The sequence below is a fragment of the Porites lutea genome, chromosome 6 (genome assembly GCF_958299795.1).
Source record: "Porites lutea chromosome 6, jaPorLute2.1, whole genome shotgun sequence".
Taxonomy (NCBI): domain Eukaryota; kingdom Metazoa; phylum Cnidaria; class Anthozoa; order Scleractinia; family Poritidae; genus Porites; species Porites lutea.
The window spans coordinates 2,447,677-2,462,500 of NC_133206.1; the positions used below are offsets into that span (position 1 = coordinate 2,447,677).

Sequence of the window (14,824 nt, forward strand, 5' to 3'; positions counted from 1 at the left end):
TCTATCCAGATAACCATGATGGCTCCAATAATTCGCTTGTGAGTCATTATAGTATCATATCGCAGTGGCATCTCGATGGCGATGAATCGATCAACACTTATCGCCACGATGGTGGACAAAGAGCACATAAAAAGTGTGCTTACAACAGCATCATTGATTCTAAAAGCGAAGTTAGTGTCACCATTTGGAATCTTGCATCTTATCTGGCCCACAAAATGAGCGATCTGGAAAGGAAAACCTAGAAAACCAACACCGAGGTCTGAAACCGCCAGACTAAAAAGCAGTGTTTTCAAAGGTTTCGGTAGCAAGGACGTTTTCATCAAAGCGTAAATCGTCACGACATTCATCATTGTAGTTGAATAACAAAGAAAAGCACTGAGGGCGATATTGATGACAAGAATGGAATACATCGGATTTTCAGTTGCTTCGGAATTTGATCGAGTATCATTCGTTCGTTGTATATGGCAAGAGGAGTTCGCCATAGTTTACTGCCTTGTATATGAATTGAGAAAATGGATCTTTGCAGCTTTTTATAGGTGGAAAAGTGCAATCCCAGATGTTTGCAGGTGTATTTAAACTTGTCGGCTGAGAAAGCAGCTTTGTCAGGCTTCATGCCGATCAATTTTATGTTTTGCTGCCATGCGATTGGTCAAGAAAAGTGCAAATACAATTAGTAAGTGTATTTTTTCAAATGAACCGTTTTCGATTTTGTTTGCTACGTTTTAGTTTTGATAAATCAGGGGTTTTGATTAATTAACTAGGTTGAATCAAAATCAGAATCAAAATTTAAAATTAGTACCCTCTCAAAGATATGTTGAAAACATACGAACAGAAGGGAGGTGAAAGATGGTGATCATCTGCCAATCTTATCAATGTGAAAATTACCCACAGACAGGGTATGGCTCCACAGTAGACTTCTTAATAATACTCCTACGCAAGAGTGAAAAGTGATATACATGGAAATCACTTTTAGATTGCGTTGAGTTAATAATTATAGAAAACGACAACAGCATCAAAAATGGCCAGGGGCTAAAATTCGTCATCTTGGAAATTAAACGCGTTTAGCTGCTGTAGACTACTATCTCGTTTATAAGTAAATATATACAAAAAAAAAAATAAGGAGTCTGTTGATTATATATTCCAAGGAATCGCAAAAGTGTTTTTAAGTATCTTTTTTGCGTCATAAATTAGTTTTGGAGGCCCCAGTGGTCTGACTGACAAAAGACTGACAAAAGGTCTTACTGAATTTGAAACATCCTCTCTCCTATATCTTTCTCATTCAGTCTTTGAGATAATTGTAAACTTTAATTTTCGAAACAGACACGTAAGAAAAAATCCACTGGTCAATTTTCAGAGTATCTTCAAAATTGAGCGTCCTTGGCACACTTCGGACTGAAATACAGATATGGATCGACAACTTTAATAAAAATAAAACGACGTGACATGAAATATTGACACTGAAACAAGGCAGATAATTTCGGCACTATAAAGGAATCACACTTTCCATTGTCTTGATTTTGCTTTAATAGTGTAGATTACACATTGGCCTATAAATTAAGGCAGCTTTAAAGGAGTGTCCTGATACTGACGATTAAAACGTCTTTGCAGTGCGCAAAAGTCCTTGACAAGTGTATTAAAACAGGAGCTAAAAATGGAGCTTCCAAGAGATCTCAAATTCATTGTATATCTAACACCCACTCAAGGATACTGAAAAGTTTGAGAATAACAGTAACCTTGATGTCAGTGGTACATCGTTTTTAGATAGATAGATAGATAGATAGATAGATAGATAGATAGATAGATAGATAGATAGATAGATAGATAGACAGACAGAAAGAAAACTTTATCAATGTGTCGGAGCCGTATAGCTTGGGAAAAACACCATACTAATTTGGGGACACAATTTATGAATAATTAGAATTACCTAATATACAAATGAATATAAAAGTAAAAATATTTAAACAGCGCACAACGTATTACAATCTAATGATAATCTAAAATGACTGAGAGAATTGTAAAATTATATGAATGATGAGCAGAGAGAACAGCTCATACCGTAATTCCAAGCATGATTTCTTTCTAGAATGACCCGTAAGTACCATTGCATGCACTTTGAGCACACGAGCAATACACGTACTTTTAAAAAAGCATATACGTATACGCCCTAGGAGAATGACTAACTATAATTGGTCTTGACAAATGTTTTCAGTATATAGTGTTAACCTGTATATAACGAAGTCCTCAGTATAACAAACGATATTCTCTACTCCGTAATAGTAAAATGTCACGGAAAAGAAACTCAATATAACGAAACCTGGTTATAGCGAACATAATTTTTCCACTCCGTTGGCCCTTCGTTGTATCAAGGTTCCACTGTTCTGTAGCATCATGTTTTAATCTTCGACTCTGACACATCTGTCCATCAGTACTGACAATATAAATGATTCTCTGATCCAAAAAATATCTTTGGCAAAGAAGAAAATGTTACTTTTTAATCAGTCTGGCGGCAATTTTTATTTATGTTAATTTTCTTCTATAAACAAAGCTACCCGAACCTAATTCAAGACAGAATTTGAGGCTGGAGAATCCAACTCTTGATAAGTGTCTTGCTTAGCCTGCGTAGCTGGCGGTATTGTGTGGGTGCGAGATTAAAGTTTTGGCGGCGGAGCCGTGTTCCAAAAAAAGGGAGTAGGGACGAGGATTACAACGGCTCCGCCGCCAAATCTCACTCGACTACTACACAATACCGCCAGCTACGCAGGCTAAGGTTATCCCTATCGGGGACGCTCCCTACATAAAATATAAAATAAATATACTACAATGTAAAATTTAAGAATAATTAACAATTGGCTAAAAAGATTTACAAAATTTTACTATACTTTCTGATTGATTTGAATTATAAACGTAATGAATTTGTTTGCTCCAGGAGTATTTTTTGTTATACATTAAGATTCTACACGGCATATAAAAGCCTAACCATGGTAATCCATATCAACAGATGATCACATAAAATGACAGAGACAACACTTAAAATCTAAAACCAAAGCTTCTAACGAACCCTCATCATGAATTCTACGTTATGTCGCGGTACGTCGTTATGTATGCTAATTTCAACCAAACTGGAAGTGATTGCAGCAATTTAAGGGCCTGTTTACATGGAGGTGGGGGACTCCAGGTAGGTAAGGTAACCCGCTTAGGTGGGGTAACCCGCCTGTCCATACAATCTCTCATTTTAATGTGATCACGTTTACATGTTAGGTGGGGTAAACCGCCACATGTTACCTCACCTACCTGGGGTCCCCCACCTTCATGTAAACAGGCCCTAAACCAACCGCTTAAAACATCATGATAAACATAGCGGTCAGATAAGATTGGTTGTTTCCACGTTAGAAGCTCAGTATTATGCCTCGTTATCATCGATAAGTTGTCTGAAGGAACAGCCTTAATAGGGAGCCGAGCTTAAAAAACAAGGACAGCGCCGGCTACGAAAACTCCTCTTAAAAAGTGAAGTCGCGCTGCTTCAAACTTATCGCCCTTATTCTGTCTCGTTTAATTTATCAAATGTTGGCAATTTCTTCCGGAGTTGAATTCTGAGAAGACTGTATCGAAGAAAAGAAAAAGAAAGTCGTCTTGTGTTCACGTCCTTCAAAAACGTAAAATTAGGCGTTTTCACGTCGCAGTCGTGCAGTGACGGCAAAAAAATGTAAAAAAAGTGTAAAGTTGTTGTTTTACCAAATGAATCTAAATCCATTGCTTTTTGCGGTTGTCGTTGACGTCGTCGTTGCTTGAGCTCCCTCTAATATCTTTGTCTATATCACCAGTACCAGCGAAAAAGAAAATAACTCCATAGTAATCCTATTGGCATCAGAGTACTTTGTGCTTTTTTAACGACAGCCATTGATGCAGTAGAACTTGGCTTTGATATTGTGTTTTGTGTATTGTGTATTGTGTTTGTGGTACTTTTTGCTCTTTTAACGTTTGCGATTGATGCAGTAGAACTTAGCTTTGATATTGTGTTTTGTGTATTGTGTATTGTGTTTGTGGTACTTTTTGCTCTTTTAACGTTTGCCATTGATGCAGTAGAACTTGGCTTTCATATTGTGTTTTGTGTATTGTGTATTGTGTTTGTGGTACTTTGTGCCAGGAAAGGGCTGCACGATGATCCCATAAACAGCGTTGATAATGATGATGACTGCACTGATGCTGGAAGCTCTATAAACAGAAAAGATGTATGTTGCCATCTGATACCGCAAAATTCCGAAAATATGCCCCCTTAACGCGTAACGCAAAAACCCTCCGTTAAATTGCCCCTCCAAATATCCCCGGGGGCTTGTACTTGGAAATTAAAAAATAAAATAAAATAAAATAAAACAAAGCAAAAACTTTATTTACAGTAACACATAAATTTTTGCATTTGCCAAAGAATTAATACGTGTGCCAAATGATTGCAGTCTAAGAATGTCACAGTATATTGCTGTTTGCGTCGCTCACTCTTAACTCTTGGCTTGGAATTCCTCGTTTCATATAGACAAAGTACTTGGCTGAGATTTAGTAAGATCTACGTCGTCAAGGCGAGTTTCAGTAAAAACTTTGTGCAAATTACTGACATAAATTTCCTATAAACTATAAGCTAGCCCAATCGATTTTGAGACGTAAATTTCCCTCCCAGTAAAAGCCTAGCCCAATTTGAGACGCAAATTTCCCTCCGTATTTCAGCCCCTCCAAAAATAAGCCCCTCAAAAAGGGCCTTTTGAAAAATATAACCCCTGGGGCTTACTTTCGGAATTTTACGGTATTCTGAGTTGTTATAACTAGCCTGAGACGTTTTCCGGGGGAATAGGGAATAGGAAAATATACAATTTGCTAATGCTATGTGCACAAGTCAATGGGAGAGGGTGGGGGGGATGGGTGGGGATTGCTTGTGGCCATTTGCCAGTATGGCGGCAGGCAAATCTCTTTTTTCGCAGTCATACAATTACTTTTATTTCCGAGTACGGAAGTAAAAGGAAAAAAAAACATTAGATTAGCACGCTGCACATTACGCTTTGTTTACTTTAGTCCCTCAATAATCCTTTGGGACTTTGAATAAGAGTTGCTTCCTTAAGAACTGCGATACGTTATACCCTCTTTGGTCTTACTCAACTTGGTGGTGCGGTTTTCCGTTATAAATGGTAGTCGCCTTTTCTAAGTATGGTACCGCTTTAGTCGTTTTTGTTTCAATGGAACGATGCATATTTTCCTTCCTCATTTAGCTCACGGTAAGCAACAACGTCAGCAAAGATAGATCTTTCCACCGACACCTCGTTATGGAAACTCTGACCAATCCTGACAGAGTTACATACAAAAAACCAAGTAACATTTTTGGGAAAATCCACTGCCAATTCTGATACTCTTTGCAGATTAAATTTGTCCCTTTCCAAAAAAAATAGCCAGCCAAAATTTGATGCAAAAGAAAGAGGATAAATTGGGCAACAAAACTGGATTTAAAAAAGAAAGCAAAGCGAAAAAGGATAACGAGAAAGAAAGATCAAAATAGATTCGCAAAAAGAAAAGAAAGAAAAACAAATCCAATTTTTGGGTGTAGCGAAAAACAAAAAATACAGCTGCTAATTAATCCCATTAGCCGGAAAATATGCCCCTATTGTTGCAAACTGAACTCATTTTTAATTTTGGTCATTCCCATGCTAATTGGCCAGACATCCAGTCCAAGAAAGACGATTTGGAGAAAACTGCGGTTTTTTCGCTACTCGCTGGCGGTCGCCAAAGGGTTTAGTAAAATACAGAACAAAGTATGTTACTTACTGCATAGTTTGCAGGTTAAAGAACATTGCTGCTTGACGCCAGCGTAACCACAATATTTTATCCTATCAGGACACTTTACAGGATCTTTATCTTGACATGAAGCTATTGAAATGCAAAAATGTAATTATAAAAGAAAGGAAACTTCATTATCAATGATTTTATTGTAAGCATGCTAATAAATATGCTTGTTCTTATCATAATTAGGTATTGCTCCTGCTCAGGGCCGTAGCCAGGATTTTTTCAGAGGTACTCACAACCCACCAAATGCCCCTCTCCCCCTTCTCCCCCCCCCACCCCTTCAATGTCGCCAAAGGGTAGGTTACTGTAAGCCTAAGCGTTTATGACGTCTCTAAGTAATTTGAAAAATCTTTGTCGCCTTTTTGAGTTCATTGACTGAAGCACGTGAATCGGTTCTATAACTCAAGGCTACGTTTATAAACGCACTGAGATGCGTGAATCCAAAAAATAAAAAACGTCCCGGTTTGGTCAGGTTTCTGGAGATTTTGAGTCCGAATTCGAAAGTGAATACCATTCCACGATGTTTTGCAGAGTAAACAATTCTTCTAACAAATGATGATACTTTCCTCCTTCGATCATAAGAGTTTGCGGTGGTAAAACCAAAATGAAAGTGTTCCGTTCATTAATATAGAAGGCTGCTTTAAAAATATTGATGACGAGCGGGTAGGTAGCAAATACATGTGTACGTCACTATTAAAACGAATTCGCGTTTTTTCAAACTTTTCCGCGTTTATTCCAAGCTGCTTAAAACAGCAAATAAATAGGTGAATTTTACTGGCGTTGAATCCTTGGAAAACAACGTCGCATAAAAAGAATTCACCTCGTGTCGTGCACGGCAAAGAAATGTACCAAAAACTAAAAAGCGTGCTACACATGCGAAAATTTGTTGATTAACTTTTAAAAAACTTTTGCTTTTTGATGTTGTTCTCGTTGCTATTGCCGTCGTCGTTGCTATTGCCGTCGTCGTTGCTAAAGCCACCCAATGTTATCGATCTGTTGGGAATCCGAATGCACTTTTAGTATGAACGCTTACGAAATTCTCCGAATACCCTCATTAAAATATGTCCGGACTTCTGAGTCCGAAATATCTATGAATTCTCTAGTGTAACCGTAGCGCCTACGCGAACAATCTAGTGGTATCTCAAACTTTTATTTACAAATGTGTGACTCTTTTAATTTACCGTTATTTGCCACGTTACTTTTAACCGACGAAGCACCCTACGTTGATGTAATCTTGCCCTACTTCGCCTAGTGCGAAGAGAGGCCGAAGTGAAAACAACGCGTTAACGCTTTATACCATCCAGTTTGCAAGCTTTTGCGCTTTTCCCGCCTTTTCTCTAAATACATACCATTGAAGATTCGGTCCACCAATGAATCACGTCTCTCTTCTGGAAGTTTACATTCGGGTGTAAAAAAAAATCAAACGGTCGAACCGTGCTTTTTACATAATTAACTGATCTATCTTATCCTTTGCTTCCTTTTTTCTTGTCATTTTTCACTTTTGTATCTCATTATTTTATTATTTTTTACCCTCGACTTTTACAGGTACGCACGTGTGTACCGTGCGTACGGGTGGCCACGCCCCCGCTGCTTGATAGCCCCCGCATCTCTAACGTGATTATCAACTCTGAAGAAGGATAAACTTGTGTCATATACAGGGATTGACTTAGTAATGAGCAGGGAGATCAGAGGATCCCGCAATCGTAATCTCCAGGTTGCGACAGTCGAACCTCCACTAACGACCACCTCCCCATTTGGTTATCACTAGAGTATAGTGGTGAACTATTGTACATCTTCTCAAGAGGACAAAAGAAAGAAGAAGAAAGAGCCTGGGAACTAGGGAACAAATCCACCGCGGTCAAAACCATGCAAAACGCCTGACGGCTGTCTTCTTTTGCTTTGTGTAGTGAGATTGGGCAAGGACTGCGGAATTAGTTATTGTAACTATCTCCGCATTCTTCTCAAAACAGTGGGCTTCGTTTTTACCTAAAATGTTCCGTCCCGGCGTAGTATTATGACAAATGGTGCCGATAGTAACACCAGTTTCAGTTTTCAGATTTTTTACAGTAAACTTTCAAAAAGTTTAGAAAATTCAACGACTTATTTTTGATTTACTTTGAAGTACTTTGCTCAGCTCTAGCTACTTTCTTTTCTTTGACTGCAGTCAAGCCGATAAAACCGCGCCGTGTAGTAAAGTACCTTTAAGTTTTGCGAGTTCAGATGTCAGCGATGAAAGAAGGGTCGACGTTAAGCGAAGATACCCTTGCACCCTGGCACTCAAGAACGACAACGTTAGGCACAAATAGAGGCTGTGTACCATACAAGCTGACAAAATTTTGTTAGATATAAACACGATAGGTTGTGAAACGCTTCTGCGTTCCGGTGATGCAAAACTGACTCTGATCAGTGAACAATGCTACATTTTGCAAGATAAGACGCAGGGCGAAAAGAAGATGAAATGCATGATCTGCCGAGATTTTCTGTCTTTCGTTACCTTACGACTTTCTAATCTGATTTTTACACAACAAATAAATAAAGCCCATCTAAAATAACAGTGAAAGCGAACGAATTTAGAGAAAGGTCATCTAGATAACTGAAATTGGAAGGCAACATACTAACACAACAAATGAACTTGTGACTACAGTTAGTCAGAAAATTAAAGGTAATGTTTTGAAAAAGATATTAAAAACAGAATATGGCTTTTACGTGATTAATAACATAAACAGTGACGCAAAAAAACCTTGAACATGGATTTGGTGAAAGCAATTATTTGCCTTACAGGGCTTTCTTAGGCCTTTTTTCGAAAGATAAATTTTCTTGAGTAGGTCTTTTGGTATGAAATATTGTCCAAGCATGCCCCTTGCATGTTGGCCAATTATGAATTACACGCTTAACTTCAGAAGTTAGCTGTGTAGGGTGACTATTCCTTAGCCGGAGTTATGGTTTCTTCTCTTTTGACACCCTTTATTGTTAGGCCGGAAACTAGAAGTCATACCTTTCAACATTATTTCATTTCGAGTTTTTAAGGACGCTTGTTCTACACTTGAATCTTCTCAAAAAGTATAGAAAGAAATTCCAATACTCCAGTCTAGAGACAGGATGAGAGAGTTGAATACGAGACGTCTTTGAAAAAAAAATTAAGACACAATGTAAAAGGGTTCCACACATGACGAAATGCTTCTTACAACTGCAAAGCTTTTTGTTATTAGCATAAAAAGGAGAAAAACTTTTACGTACTAGAATATCCGTGACGGATGGCAGCAGACCAGAGGGACAATAAAAAGAAAATAACATTCAACAAGTCCATGGATTCAGGAGATCTGCGGGTTATCTGCCTTGTTGACGCACCGGTCGGCTGTATTAGTTGTGATTTTTTGCTGCTCTCTCTCAGAAGTACTATTTATTGTTGACCTTTAAAGTTTGTTTCATACTCCACGTCATCATCAAAGCATCGAATTGCAACTCGACACGGCGTATTTATATTAGTTGAAGAATAAACATTACAAATTTTTGTCTTATTTTCCGTTTGGCTACAGGTACAAATGTAATGTCTCTTCCTTCCTTACTAGTACAAATACTCATTAGACTGGCGTGCTTGTTATGTATAACAGCTCGCTGCACAGCAGCAACTTACGAAGACGAGAGTATTCTTAATGTCAGTAATGTTTAGTCACGATCTTTAATAGGTTACAAGCGTTTGGGTACTTCTCCCTCCTCCCCCCTCCACCGCTAGCACTGATTTCTTTTTGTCTCCGCTGACGTAAGATAACTCAGATTGTTGACTACTGTGCTTGCAGAGCTCTTTCATTGCTTGGCCTGAAAAAAGTATTGCAAATAGGTATTTATGTCCCGTATTGTAAGTAGCTTAACAATTAAAAGTAAACAAAACCGTTCATCTTTTGAGAAATGTAATTAAGAGCCAGTTTATTGATAATCATCATTTTCTAGGGGCTTAACTGATGGAATTGGGTTGGTCTGCAGTGGACTCGACTCACACCTAGTCCCAACTCTCTAACCAGGTCATAGCATCTGATCGTAATTATATTACAAAGTAAATAATCTTCCACGTAATAGATAGAATACCCTCATGTCCCGACTCGTGCGATTTATGTATTCTGCTAATTTTTCTTTTTAATCCACAGATTAACACTGCCAGATTTGCTAAAATAAACATCACTGGCTTTTGTTTTATTCACCCCATAGAAATCACGCTCATTGGCTAAATCAGAAGGAAATTGATCAGGGTACCCTCCTCCGTTCACACGCCACTGCATTCGTTATTATTATTATCATTATTATTTTTTCATCCTTTATAAAAAAAGACTTTTCCTTTCCTTTCAAGCTGAAAAGCGTGAAATAACGAAACACATTAATTAACCGGCTTATACCTTGATATGGGATCTAACGATAAGCTGTTGAATGGCCTAAAATAGGCAAGTTTCGTATTCCCTGACGGTCCTGGGACGAGAAACTTCTCACTGCATGATCGTGGCTAAATGCGGGTCAACGTCTTTGCGAAAACAAAAACAAACATAAGTAGATTGCGGCTGAGTCGCTGAAAAATGATAGTAAGATTTCAAAGCTTAAACTCTACCAGTAAGCCAAAGGGATATCTGTTTCAAACAAAAAAACTTTGGGAAGAGCTAATCGTACAAAGAAAGGAAAAAGCCACGAAGCCAAAAGAAGGGTAAAGTTTGTTATTCCCTTCCATTACCGTTCTTCTTGTTATTATATTTTGATATTATAATATAAGCTAAATGTATAAATAAACTCTACCTTTTGAGTCATCTTCATTCAAACCGATTTAACTCCCTCGCAGTGCAAGGAATGCATGCATGCAGAACGTTTGTCCTGTCCTAAAAGAGTTTTACCCACTGAATGTAATTCTCCCTCTGACCATTCTCACACTGACATGCAGTTATCTTACTAGAGAAAATTCATTCTTTACGTGACTCAGTCCGTAAGGCGAGAGAGTCACATTTGATAGATAAGGCCATGATTCTTGAACCTAATGGCCTAAGCCGCCATGACGAATTATTGTAATCCATATCCTTATTAGTTTTTCTTTTCGTTTTTTTTATGTACGTCATTTCGGCCTCTCACTCACCCAATTTTTATTGCGACATTCTCCATCTATATAATAATATTGTAATTCCTATCATAAATTCAGCAACATTTGTAAAACCTGATGGAGGCTGGTATGGCCAGCTGAAATATTGTTATTAAAAAGTAATATACGTTGTTATAAAAAGCTTTGCAGTAGTCTATGTACTTCTCGTTTTTTGGTAACGCACAAGATTTTTTCATTCGCTCCGTAAGAAAAATTGTCAACTGAAAGGAAGGTTTCAGCTTAACTTGCAGGCTTTCAACAAGTACGTCCAATGGCTTTAGGACGTTTTAACGATTACTGGAAATAACATAAAGGCAGTTTTCTCATGTTTGTTAGTCTATGTGGTAAGAAGTGACCCGCATTAGCCTCGCTTTCACGCAAAAACAACCTCTCGTCCTAGGCCGCTGGGGAATAGGAAATGCCACAAAAAATACTTCACCTTTGACGATAACGAATGGTCACTTGATCTCGAGGTCTTGACCGTTCATTCAGTACCCGCTGCTGGGCGTCATCAAGCGACGGTGCAGATCACTGTGCTGGACTGTCAGTGCAGCAGGACTGTGGGAAGCACCTTGCAGTGGGGTTGTGATCAGATTAAAGCCTAATCGACTAATGATTGGTGGATGTGGTGTGCATGCTGAAGGCTGTTCCCAGCGCGGTCCGCTGTGGTAAAAACCGGCTACTATCAAGAGATACTGAGGTCATTCTCTCTTGCTGCTATATTGTCCAATGGTGGGCATTCTTAGTTCCACCATCCCAGTCAATTAGGCTGATTATATCTTTTATCTGGATACTGGTTTTGTTTACCCTAATAGCTGTAATAGAGTAACCATGAATGTCTCAACCAATAAATTACTTTAGTAATCTGCCTAATAGCTCCCACCTCCTGCCGGGTGAAGGGAGTGACGTCCACTACACAATTACGATTTCCTAATGCGATGTTTTATCGAGGACGTAAACACACGACGACGAGTTTTCCATTCTCTTCTAGTCCTTTTTGGACATGGATACACTTCTCAAGCATTTTCGTACCTCTCCAAAAATTCTTGCATATTTGACAGTGTGAACAATGCTAAATAAAAAAAACGTAGATTCACTTTTTTTCTTTGAGGTTTTCACTGCCTTCGTCTTCATGCATGATTGCTTAAGCTCCCCAACTTCTAGTCTGTGGCAGCCTTCAAGCAAGCTAGCTCTCTGGAGCGCTCTGTTAACGGAGAGCGGCCCGGAGAGCTTGTTAGGAGGCTCAGGCTGTGCAGCTGGTGGAGGCTTATTACCGGGGCCTAGCCGAAGGCTGGCACCGGTCATAAAATGCAACGCGTTTCTGTGTTTTCAAAGTTACATTGTTAGGGATATGTCGCTGACTGAGATATATCGCTGGCTCGTTACTTTCATTGAAATCTTATCCTCCATTTTGAAAAGCACGAGGTATGGAGGAGAGTCAAGAGAAAGATTATAGCTTTTTGGGAACGACTCGTTCCCCAACCTTCGGATACACTAGTTTATGAGCGAAAACTTGAGAGTGAATATTTGGAGAGACAAATTTACGAGCGATCGCTTAAGAGTGAACCTTCCATCGTGAAACTTATCGAGAAAATAAGCGACTTATCAAAGTTATCTACTTTGAGTGAACCTTCCATCATGAAATTTATCGAGAATCAATGCGAACTCTTATCAAAGCTAACTTTATATCATCTTAAAAAACGTGCTACAAGGCGATCTAGACGTGCTCGTAAACCGAGCAGAATTCCACTGGTAGTTTCGAAAACGAAGCACTCGAAAACGAAGACCGAAGCACGAAGCACCCAAATCTCGAAAACGAAGCACCCAAAAATCGAAAACGAAGCACCCAAAACTCGAAAACGAAGCACCCAAATCTCGAAAACGAAGCACCCTATCTCGAAAACGAAGCACCCAAAAAACTCGACACCGGTCTGTCCTTTATAAACACGAGACCATTGTAAATACAGCAGAAATCAAGCGCGATAACGAGTATTCGATAACGAATCGAATGCAGTTCAAATCTACTCAAGCACCCAAAACTTGAAAACGAAGCACCCAAATCTCGAAAACGAAGCACCCAAAACTCGAAAACGAAGCACCCAAGATCGAAAACGAAGCACCCAAAACTCGAAAACTTGCTGTTACTGTTTTTGTTACTGTTGTTTTTAAAAGGGTCAAGAGAGGAAAATTATGCACAGCTTTTGGCGTCTGTGGTGGGCTTCAGAAATAGGGAGCTTCCAGTTCCATTTTGCCAAAAATAAAAATGCAGAATGTCGGTAGTATAGCTGTACTGATTCCTTTGTGGATGGGATCGGGAATTACAGCAAGTATCCCCGTACAAAATGATGAGCGTTTTCTATTCCATTCCTCGTTAAAGGCCATTCGCAAATTAGTGTAGTTAAGGGTGGATCGGTGGCATAAAAAGCATATCTCCAGGCTTCGCCCCACCGGCCGCCTTCTCAGTAGCTTAACTCTCGTTTTTTTATTCGCTCCTTTTATTTTAAAATTCTCCTGTTCCCCACCATAGAGCCTGATCCCAGGCTATTACCCTCGAACAAATTCTGCCTGGATCTGATCTGATCTGATCACGCAGTGTCATAAATATCCAATATGGTAGACTGCAAAACAGTCCGTTTTTTTTTCTTCTCAAAATCAGTAAAGAAGTCGGTAAAGCGTTGCGTAAGAGTAATACGCGCGAGCCTCACACTCCGTGTTCAGCCTCGTTTCAGACCTTTTGTGTTACTGCTCACGCGTACTTGAATACGCCAAAATCTGCTGACGGACAGTTTTGAAGTCTACATAAACATGCATACGGAAAAAACGCATATTAAGGTAAGATGTGTCAAGTATAGCGACACCAATAATAAAATTAATGCATTATATCCCATCTAGAAACGTTCAGTTAAACAGTTGGCAGGCTCTTATAAAACCTTGAGATGGATTTTGTGGACCTTTGGAGGTGCGGACGCATCCGCTGCCTCCACCTGATTCGGATTGCGTCATGCAAGACGTACAGCCTACAGTGGTTTCGAGTTTTGGGTGCTTCGTTTTCGAGATTTTGGGGTCTTCGTTTTCGATCTAGGGTGCTTCGTTTTCGAGTTTTGGGTGCTTCGTTTTCGAGATTTGGGTGCTTCGTTTTCGATCTTGGGTGCTTCGTTTTCGAGTTTTGGGTGCTTCGTTTTCGAGATTTGGGTGCTTCGTTTTCGAGATTTGGGTGCTTCGTGCTTCGGTCTTCGTTTTCGAGTGCTTCGTTTTCGAAACTACCGAATTCCACTGCTATTTCTAAGAGGTCTCAATAACAAGAATAGCATGTTGAAGAAATTTGTCTTCCAAAAGATTTCAACAATTCACATACCGAAGTCTTCAAAGCTCCATCGCTATGTTAATAAGGTGAGAAAACTTTATCATGCACGATATAAATGTAATAACAAACGGGATCCAAAGATAATTAACTTCAATAAAATGGCTATACCCAAGAAAGCTTATTTGTTGTCTTTCTATACTAGCAGGTAGTATATTACAGGATAATGAAACTAAAAGCACGTCGATATTTATCATTGTTTTCTTGCAATTGTGTTAGTCATATGACCAATTATGTGAATTTCAAACTAAGTAAAGATGTTGAGAAGAATCCAGGACCTACTCAATACAACACTGATCATCATGAAGTAATAATTAGACCTTTTATGCAAAATCACAGCTCAACAATGCAGTTGATCTCTCCTATTTCCTCTGAGAATTTGATGCAGTCAAGATTAGGTGAACTTGGTTTACAATCAATAGATGTTGGCGGTGCAGGTGATTGACAAAAGTGGCCCCGGTAAAATTCACGAAGTGATTCTTGTTATGGATACGTTACGGATCCGTCAGTCCCGTCACGAATCGCTCCCGGTC

At 39.1% G+C, this 14,824-nt stretch overlaps 1 long non-coding RNA gene across 1 annotated transcript; it reads right to left on the minus strand.

The window, feature by feature from the left end:
- Positions 1-3,779: 3,779 nt before the first annotated feature.
- On the minus strand, positions 3,780-9,201 carry LOC140941788 (uncharacterized). Its single transcript, XR_012166507.1, has 3 exons — positions 9,058-9,201; positions 5,803-5,904; positions 3,780-4,212 (listed from the first exon to the last, which is right to left on the minus strand). It is a non-coding gene; the product is annotated as an uncharacterized lncRNA (long non-coding RNA).
- Positions 9,202-14,824: the final 5,623 nt, after the last annotated feature.